The sequence below is a fragment of the Ahaetulla prasina genome, chromosome 2 (assembly GCF_028640845.1).
Source record: "Ahaetulla prasina isolate Xishuangbanna chromosome 2, ASM2864084v1, whole genome shotgun sequence".
NCBI lineage: Eukaryota > Metazoa > Chordata > Lepidosauria > Squamata > Colubridae > Ahaetulla > Ahaetulla prasina.
Window position 1 is genome coordinate 279,537,036 of NC_080540.1, and position 10,227 is coordinate 279,547,262.

Below are 10,227 nucleotides of genomic sequence, written 5' to 3' on the forward strand. Positions count from 1 at the left end.
GATGTAGGGCTGGAAGAAAAAAAAAACCTACTGCCAAATTTAACCAGGCTTAAACACTAGTTTTATCATATAATTCATAAAGATTGCCAATTAACTAGAAAGGATGCCTAGTTTGCTTTAAGAATAAATTAATACAATAGTTGGGAAGGTGACAACATTGCAAGCATTGGACCAGGTCACCTTAGAATGGTCTAGAAAACAGTCCATTCTCCAAGAAGTGGAATGCAACTTTTCTGATTTGCCTCTGTGCTCTTGCCAAAAAAAAAAAAAAAGAAGTGTTTTAATCATAAAAATGTTCCATGGGATAAGTAACTGCTATATCATGGATGACTTTTTGCATTTAGGCTAGTAAATTAATACATTCTTACACTCCCACCAACAGAAATACATGGTACCAAGCTGTCAAAATCCAGCAATAGATAATGATTAGTTTAAGTATCTAGCTACTGTACTAATGAAGTATTTCCCTTTTCCTTTTGTAAGAAATACCATATGTCAAGGGATTGAAAATTGCACACCGAAGAGCTAGTTGTTGTAATATTAATTTTACTGACAAGGCTGTTAAAAAAAACCTCTTCACCAATTGAAATCTGTTTTCTTTTCAGAATTAATAAATTACAATTAAAGCAGTACACCCATTGCACATTGCACAGAAGTGATGTCTTTGAGATTTTCTTCCTGTAAGTATTTACAATTTCAGAATATAGGGAGAAAATAATGTGGCACCTTGCCATAAGGAATAGAGAGAACAGATGAGATATACAGTAGACTTCAACTTACCAATTTACCAATTCTTCAATGTTACAATGGTACTGAAAAAAGTGACTTACCACTGGTCACTACCTCACCCTTACAATTGTTGCAGCATCCCTGTAATATGATCAATATTCATGCGCTTGGCAACCAGTATGGATGTACAATGGTTGTAGTGTCCTGGGGTCATGTGGTTGCCATTTGTAACTTTCCCAACCAGCTTCCAACAAGCCGAATCAATGGCGGAAACTGGATTCGCGTAACAACCATGTGATTTGCTTAACAACCATAGCCAAAGTCGTAAAATTGGGTACAACTCTCTTAACAACTGCTTTGCTTAGCAACAGAAATTCTGGCCCCAATTGTGGTTGACCGCAAAGTTGGAAAGAGCACTAGGACATCTGAGGGATTGGAAGAGAGGAGGCAAGATGGCAACAGCAATCATGTAATGTAAACTCTGCCCTTTTTTAATGTGTATCCCATGAACACAAATAGGGGCGGGACTTTTATGGTATGATCATGGCACCATCCCTCCCACATGCTCTTCTATAGCACTCAAAGTTTAGATCAGAGAAACATTTCAAACAGCTCAGAACTCTTCCCTGAGATCTGATAGAGATGCTTTTTGGGGGATGGGGTGTCCACCTATGATAAAAGTGATCTGGAAATAGTCTGTGTGTAGCTACACCCAAATTGTGTAATCTCTCATGAGTTTCATTTGGTCCCTTCCCTTGCTCCTTTCAATTAGTTGAGCAAAACTTTTGTTCAAATGCGGTCCTAATATATGAAATCTTTGTGGAAGGCTTTATCTCTGATTCTTTTTAGATTTTATTTTATTTTTTATTATAGATTGTTGTAAGTGATTCTAACTCTTAGATATCTAAGGGGTTGCCACAAAGAAGAGTGAGTCAAGCTATTCTTTAAAGTACCTGAGGGCAGGACAAGAAGCAATGGGTGGAAACTAATCAAGGAGAGAAGCAACCTAGAACTGAGGAGAAATTTTCTGACAGTTAGAACAATTAATCAGTGGAACAACTTGCCTCCAGAAGTAGTGAATGCTCCAACACTGGAAGTTTTTAAGAAAAGATTGGACAACCATTTATCTGAAATGGTATAGGGCTTCCCGCCTAAGCAAGGGGTGGACTAGAAGACCTCCAAGGTCCCTTCCCAAGTGACAATAAATTCTGTTCTGCTGTGCTGTGCTGTGCTGTGCTGTGCACTGTGCTCTATTCTATTCTATTCTATTCTATTCTATTCCATTCTATTCCATTCCATTCCATTCCATTCCATTCCATTCATAAAAATGCCTAAGTAAGGTAGGAGATATATACATACATACATACATACATACATACATACTTATACATATATATACTTATACATACATATTTGTTTTCTGAGGTTTTCGCGGGTGTTTGTATGTAGGTCTTTGGTTATTCGGGTTTTCTCCCGCGTAAAATTGGAAGTGTCTTGGCGACGTTTCGACGAAGTCTCATTCGTCATCTTCAGGCTTCAGCTTCGTGCTTCTGGGAGCAATGTGTGATTGCAGCTGTTTCTTCCTTTTTAACTGCTAGTGGGGGTTTGAACTGATTGGGTGGGAGCTTGGCTGTGCTCTGATTGGATGGGGTTTTTTTGTGCTCTGATTGGCTGGGGGTGTGTCCTGTTTGGGTGGGGGCTTGGTTGTGCTCAGATTAATCTGAGTTGCAGGGGGATTTGAGCTGGTGAGTTGCATTGCTGTTATTTGGCTTCGTGTTTGTGGTCGTGCTACATCTTCATAGTGGGTGTCTGTCTGCTGTATGTATGGATTGGAGGGGTTTGAAATGGCTAATGTTGCAGCTGCGGTCTGGCTTCTGGTCCTTGGTCGTGCTTCCTGATCAGTGTGGGTTTGGGTCTGCTTTCTGGGTGGATGTGTGGTGGTGACATCCTGTGTGGACCTCGTGAGTGTGGGTCTGGTGTCATTCCTCATGTAAGGAGGAATGACACCAGACCCAGGAGGAGGACATCCTCATGACAAACGAGTCCCTAACACGAGGAATGACACCAGACCTACCTACCTACATATATATATATCTTTGGTTATTTGGGTTTTCTCCCGCATAAAATTGAAAGTGTCTTGGCGACGTTTCGACGAAATCCCATTCGTCATCTTTAGGCTAGGTGTTTATAGCTTCGTGCTTCTAGGAGAAATGTGTGATCGCAGCTGTTTCTTCCTTTTAACTGCTAGTGGGGGTTTGAACTGATTGGTTGGGAGCTTGGTTGTGTTCTGATTGGGTGGAGGTGTGTTCTGATTGGTTGGGGGTTTGGCTGTGCTCTGATTGGACCCACACTCACGAGTGCCACACAGCATGTCACCACCACACGGAAAGCAAACTCAAACCCACACCGATGATGAAGCACGACCACGAACCAGAAGCCAGACCGCAGCTGCATCATTAGCCATTTCAAACCCCTCCAATCCATACATGCAGCAGACTGACACCCACCATGAAGATGTAGCACGACCACGAACACGAAGCCAAACAACAGCAATGCAGCTCACCAACTCAAATCCCCCTGCATCTCAGACCAACCTGAGCACAATCAAGCCCCCCCAAACAGAACACATCCCCATCCAATCAGAGCACAGCCAACCCCACCATCCAATCAGAGCACAGCCAAACCCCCAACCAATTAGAACACACCTCCACCCAATCAGAACACAACCAAGCTCCCAACCAATCAGTTCAAACCCCCACTAGCAGTTAAAAGGAAGAAACAGCTGCGATCACACATTTCTCCTAGAAGCACGAAGCTATAAACACCTAGCCTGAAGATGACGAATGGGATTTCGTCGAAACGTCAGCAAGACACTTCCAATTTTATGCGGGAGAAAACCCAAATAACCAAAGACCTACATACAAACACCCGCGAAAACCTCAGAAAATATATATATATATATATATTTATATATATATATATATATATATATATATATATATACACATATACATACACATACATACATACATACATACATACATACATACGTACGTACATATACACTCAATTGAATTCATATCAAGGATTGCAATCCAAATATCACAGCACACATTTTTCCCCATTTGCTGTGTATGAAATTGGCCATAACAGATTACATTTGTAATATAAGGATATTTAATGGAGTAGTTAATTCAAGAATGGGGCTGATTATACATCATATAAAACAGCTGCAACAAGAATGCATTCAGCAATCTTAATTAACTAGGCAGTTAGTAACAAGAGAGAGATAGCAGCAACAGTATGCTGATAACAATTGCTAATGTATTCATGCCCCAACGGAGTCAGTATGGTAGAGCATGTACTTTTGCTCTCGTGTTCAGCAAGAGCATGTCAAAAGTTCAGTCCTGCTAAAATATAAGGTCAGGTTGCAAGTGACCTGATAGGCTTCTCTTAAAAATCATGTTATTATTGCATGCACAAAAATGGAAGGACACTTCGATTCCTACTATGGATAAATGGTTGCAGAAGTTGATGGAGTTGGCTAAAATGGCAAAATTGACTGCTTTGATTAAAGAAAAGAACATAAGTACTTTCGTTTCCACATGGAGACCGTTTCTGAACTTCATGCTTGATGTGGAGAAGAATAAAACTCTGGTTTTGGGTTTTACCGATTAGTAGACGGATAGATCTTTATAGAAATGCCTTGTTCATATTATTATGAAAAAGCAAAAAGTTGTGATTTGATGTCAATGCCTTATTTTACTGTAATGGAGTCAGAAGTCAACACTTCTTTTTCTTTTCTTTTCTTTCTTTTCTTATCTTTCTTCACCTCTCCTTCCCCTTTCCCTCCCCACTGCTTTCCTATTTACTTTTTATTTTGTATTTTATATTATTTTATAGCTCAATAAAAGTGTTAATGGATAAAAATGTTAGATAGCCAAGAGTTGGATATCATAAAGCATTGTCTTATAATTTAATTTACATAATTTAATTTACCATGGTTATTAATTTGTTTAATTGATATGCCATCCATCTCACTATCAACATAATTGGATGATTTGCAACACCATAAAGGCAAGAATATAAAAATATTTAAAAAGTTAAAAACATTAACAATTACAGAAGTTGGATAAAACTAGAAAACAGTACATGAGCAGTATGGGGATGGGGTCTTCACCAGCCAAGGACAAATAAGGAAAGAGGGGAAGAAAGAAGAAAGGAGAATGAATTGGGAAGGAAAAAGAGGAAAGGGAAAGCAAGAAGGAAGGGAGGGAGGGAGGGGGGAAGGAAGGATGGAAGCATGGAAGAAAGATTAAAATGAAGTGAGGGAGGGTCTGAGGGAAGTCCTGTCTTAGCACTTGGCCACCCCAGGTGCCCCCCATGGACGTGGCCAGCTCAACATTAGTGATGTTGAGCTGGCCATGCCCACCCTGGCCACACCCTTCCCCCCTCCCAAGGTCAAATACAACCCTGATGCGGCCCTCAATGAAATCGAGTTTGACACCCCTGTCCTGGGCTATTTGACAGAGCCAGGTTTTGAGGCCCTTCCAGAAAGGCAAAAGGATAGGGATGGACCTCGCTTCCAATAGCAAGTTTTTCCAGAGAATAAGAACCATGGCCAAAAAAGCTCTTTTCCTGGACCTCACCAGCTAAATGTATGTATTTATTTGAATAAACCCCAATAGCTACATAGCAACAGCCTACTTAACCATGTGTTAAATAAATCACATTATGATTTAGTTCAGGGTGTCAAATTCAAGGCCCGTGGGCCGGATCTGGCCTGTGGGGCTGGCCTGGAAATATCAAAGGACCGGCCAGCGGTGCCTCTGCCAGCCACAACGGGACACATGCAGCCCCTGTGTGGCCCGTTTTTGGTCTCCCCTGCTTCCTACAGCACTCTACCGGCCAAAAACGGTTGACAGGGTACAGCAGGAGGCATCCGTCCTGGTTACCCCCCCCCCTCAGTCCGTGGAGGAGAACTACGATGCTGATCCGGCCCTCAAAGAAATCCAGTTTGACACCCCTGATTTAGTTGATAAATGAACACTATCTGGCTGGGTTTCTACAATGCGCACCATCCCATCAGCCTCTCTGTCAAATTTCCATACAGGCAATAATGGCAATCAACGGTACCTACAGAATCTTGTTGCTTTTGTCAGAATAATAAAAGCATTATAGCATTGCAAGCAGCTTCCTGATGCATATACTGTACAAAAGAGGTGACCCTGCTACATTACTTTCTTTCAGGCTGACCATTTCTCTTGCCCATAGATGCTACTAATGATAGCTAACATTCGCAATAACCACTTCAAAGATCTGACCTCATTTCTGTCCTCCTTGCTTTCTCCAGGATATAGCCATCTACCTGGCAGTACCAAAAAAACTTTATGATGTTATTAAACTTTTTCCCACAGGCCAGCTAGGCAGATTTAGGCATAGCGTGTTCACCTAGCTTTTAGTAGCGAGCTTTGTAATAAGGGACTTCATTTTTTAAGTCACCATTTCTCTCATTATTATTATTTTTTGGCTGTATGCAAATTAGATTAGCTGACTTGAGTTTGGGATTTTTGTTTTGGCTTGTGCCTTAGAATTATTCTTGACTCCTGGTGACTGACTGGACAGGTTCCTGGCAAAGTTTTTTCCCCCAGGAGTGGTTTGCCCCTGCATCCTTTCTAAAACTGAGAGAGAGAGTGGCTGACCTAAGGTCACCAAGCTGGCTTTGTGCCAAAGGAAGGGCTAGAACTCACTGTCTCTTGATTTCTAATCTAATGTTTTAACCGGCTCTATGTTCCCATGATATAATTGACTAAATGGAGTTAATGTAACTCCATTTGGTGAGTGTAGGATTTATTTGGAGACTAATTTTAAATCCCTGAAAATTAACTCATTGGATCAATTAATCTCTTTTGATGTTTGTACAAGTTACTAACCGTCTTGTGACCCTGCATTTTATGAGAACTGGGTTTGAATTTGTAATGATACTGAGATGTATCACCTAAAGGTAAAGGTAAAGGTTCCCCTCGCACATACGTGCTAGTCGTTGCCGACTCTAGGGGGCAGTGCTCATCTCCGTTTCAAAGCCGAAGAGCCAGCGCTGTCCGAAGACGTCTCCGTGGTCATGTGGCCGGCATGACTCAACGCCAAAGGCGCATGGAATGTTGTTACCTTCACACCAAGGTGTTTCCTATTTTTTCTACTTGCATTTTTTTTATGTGCTTTTGAAACTGCTAGGTTGGCAGAAGCTGGGACAAGTAACAGGAGCTCACCCCATTACACGGCAGCACTAGGGATTCGAACCGCTGAGCTGCCGACCTTTCGATTGACAAGCTCAACGTCCTAGCCCCTGAGCCACCGCGTCCCCTATCACCTACTCTTCCATTGTTCAGCCATGTTTTGTTTAGATGAGCATACTTTATGATTCAAAGTAGAGTATTGAAGATTATTAATGATGATAATACGGCTTGGTATGTTGCATGAATGTATCCGTTATAGATTATTCAATTATGATTAATCAGATCATGAATTAACATGAATTAGACAAACTAGCGCTATTTGAAACTGTAGGAAAATGTTAAAATCTGAAGAATTACTGTGCACCTGTAAGTAGATTAATAAAAAGAGATATATTCAGTCATGGGATTCAACCAGTTTGCACCACTTCGGGAGAACCGGTTGTTAACTTTCTGAGCAGTTTGGTGAACTGGTTGTTGGAAGAAATCATTAGGGCAGAGAACCGGTTGTTAAATAATTTGAATCTCATCACTGGATATATTTATTCCTCAACTTTTTTTTCAATAGAGTGAAAGTGAAATAGATTTTACCAAGGACAAGTCTACAAAAATTGTGCTTGTGCCAGCTAACAGTTGCAAAATACTGACGTCAGATAGTGAAGCTGTTCATTGAAGCAGGATAAAACTTAATAGGCAGCTTCAGTTTAGGATGTGTTCAGCTAAAGAGGATTTTTAATCCTTCATGCTAAACTCTTTAACTATTCATTAGTTCTCTCTAAATTAAATGTGTATTGGAGTGTATATTTCAGGTTTGAAATATCAGTAGTTGTCACCTGCAGCTTTTAAATTTCAAAATTTATTTTTCATTTTTGTGTTGTTTTCTAAATGGCTTTGGAAATATGTACCCTGAAAAGCTGCTAATTTAAACCAAAATGGAGAAAGAGTGAATGGAGGCATATGTACAATGAAGAATAAAAGTAGTTTGTGGAAGGAACCCCTGAGAAAATTGAAACAAACTAATCAGGCTGAAACCTAATGGAATTAAGAAAAACGAAGAAGCTCGTTTCAGCTTCTTATGAGTAAAGCTTATTTTATGAGGATTGGGAAAGTTTTGTTTACAACACTTTTCATTGACCAGAAGGCTCTGGTATTGTCGATAAATGATAAATGTTTGTGTCTTGGTCTTGCACTGTAAATAAACAAATAATAAAACAGTAATGTTCATATTATTGTCCCAACAAAATACAAAAAGATTAGAACTTATTAGCAGGAATCATAGGTATAAAACAGCACCTGTCACATTGTGGGGTATACTTTAAGTAGTTCCCTAATTAAGATGGTAGCTGATTTTTTTCCAGAAACTTCACTTAGGTGAAGTTTTCTTTATGCTAGCTGAATAAGTGACAAACTGGTATTCAATTTTTTTCTAAAAAGTTAAACTCCGTTTGATTAAAAACCTACTTTGAGTTTTGTGGATTATTGCCCTCTGGTGGTATAATTTGGTAATTTATAACTGATGTTAAATTTGGGGTGGGGGGGCATACCTGGAAAGCAGAGCAAAATGAACATCAGATAAATAAACTCCATAATCTTTTTTCTCAACCAGAATTAAAAACTAAGATTTCCATTTTAGTCAGAATTCTATTCAACTAATTCTGTAAGCTTCTGCCTTTTTTGATATATATTACAGAAGCGTCCTTTTATCAGTTACTCTGTGTACTCTACTCTAAGAATGTCTTAATCAGCAATGTAGCTTTTGTCATCTGAAATATGATGAAAATCCAGAAATTCCAAATTTGTAAAATGACAAATGAAATGGCCTAATGTGTTGAATCATTGGTTGATTACGTGTAATTAAGTCATTTTCAACTACAAGCAAGTCAATATATTATGCGGTTCCTATAGAACAGGGGTCTCAAATTCGATTTAATTGAGGGCCACATCAGGGTTGTGTTTGATCTCAGGGACAGGGGTGAAATCCAGCAGGTTCTGACAGGTTCTGGAGAACTGGTAGTGGAAATTTTGAGTAGTTCAGAGAACCGGCAAATACCACCTCTGGCTGGCCCCAGAGTTGGGTGGGAATGGGGATTTTGCAGTATCTTTCCCCTGCCATGTCCACCAAGCCACGCTCATGGAATCGGTAGTAAAAAAAATTGAATTTCACCACTGCTCAGGGGGCTGAGGTGAGTGTGGCCAAGGTGGGCATGGCCAGCTTGACGTCACTCGTGTTGGGCGGGGGGGAGACACCTGTGGTGACTGGAGCGCTCTGCCAGTGAAAATGGACTCCCGAGCTCTCTTTTTGGCTGCGACGGCCTCCTGCAATCCTCTGCCAGCGAAAACAGAGCTTGGGAGGGCGCATATGGCCCTCCCCATCTCCATTTTCACTGACAGAGGCACTGCGGGCCAGTCCTTTGCTGTTTCCAGGGTGGGCCTATGGGCCAGATCTAAGCATCCCGCAGGCCGGATTCGGCCCGCAGGCCTTGAGTTTGACACCCCTGTTATAGAAGGATATAAAATGCACAATCCTAAACATATTTACATAACACTAAATCCCTATGGATATATTAAGATTGTATACAATTGTGTGATATAATATTATTCTAACTGGTCTTATTTTCATGCTATGTATCATTACATTAATGGAGACATGTGAATGCTCTCCAGTCTGGTACTTTCCAATGAGACGAGAGTATTAATATCTAAAATTCTCAGCATTGCTAGATTATCTAGGAACCTGGCAGTTTGTCGATACACATCCAGAGGATATCAGATTAAGGAATATTGTCATCTCTAAGTATTAGGATTATGGTTCCAGGTTGTAAAAATATTACTGTTCTAAAAGACAAGGTGTAATATTTTCCATCTGAGATAAAACAGTACATAAGAATAAGAAGTTAAACTATGTACTGATTTAAATCTACATCACCTTAGTTGCTGCCTTTTATGGATTTTAGCAGAGGTCTTTCAGATCGCCTGCTTCCTTTTTTTAGTTGGGTCCTTCAGAGATTGATCTTGAATTTCTTTTAATCCAAAGTACATCTTCTACCATTGTGATAAAATTCCTGTCCTTGTCCTATTTTATATTTTAACTAACCATATTGCATTGAATAGTTGATTCCCCTATCCCTACCAGACAGCCTTTGTAGCTTCCAATGTTAGTTGAGTCTTCAGGAGCTCCATCATGTTAAACTGCTGATAACAACAGCAACATACAGTCACTTATCTGAATATCTCGATTACAAGTCACATCTATTTGCACTTATCT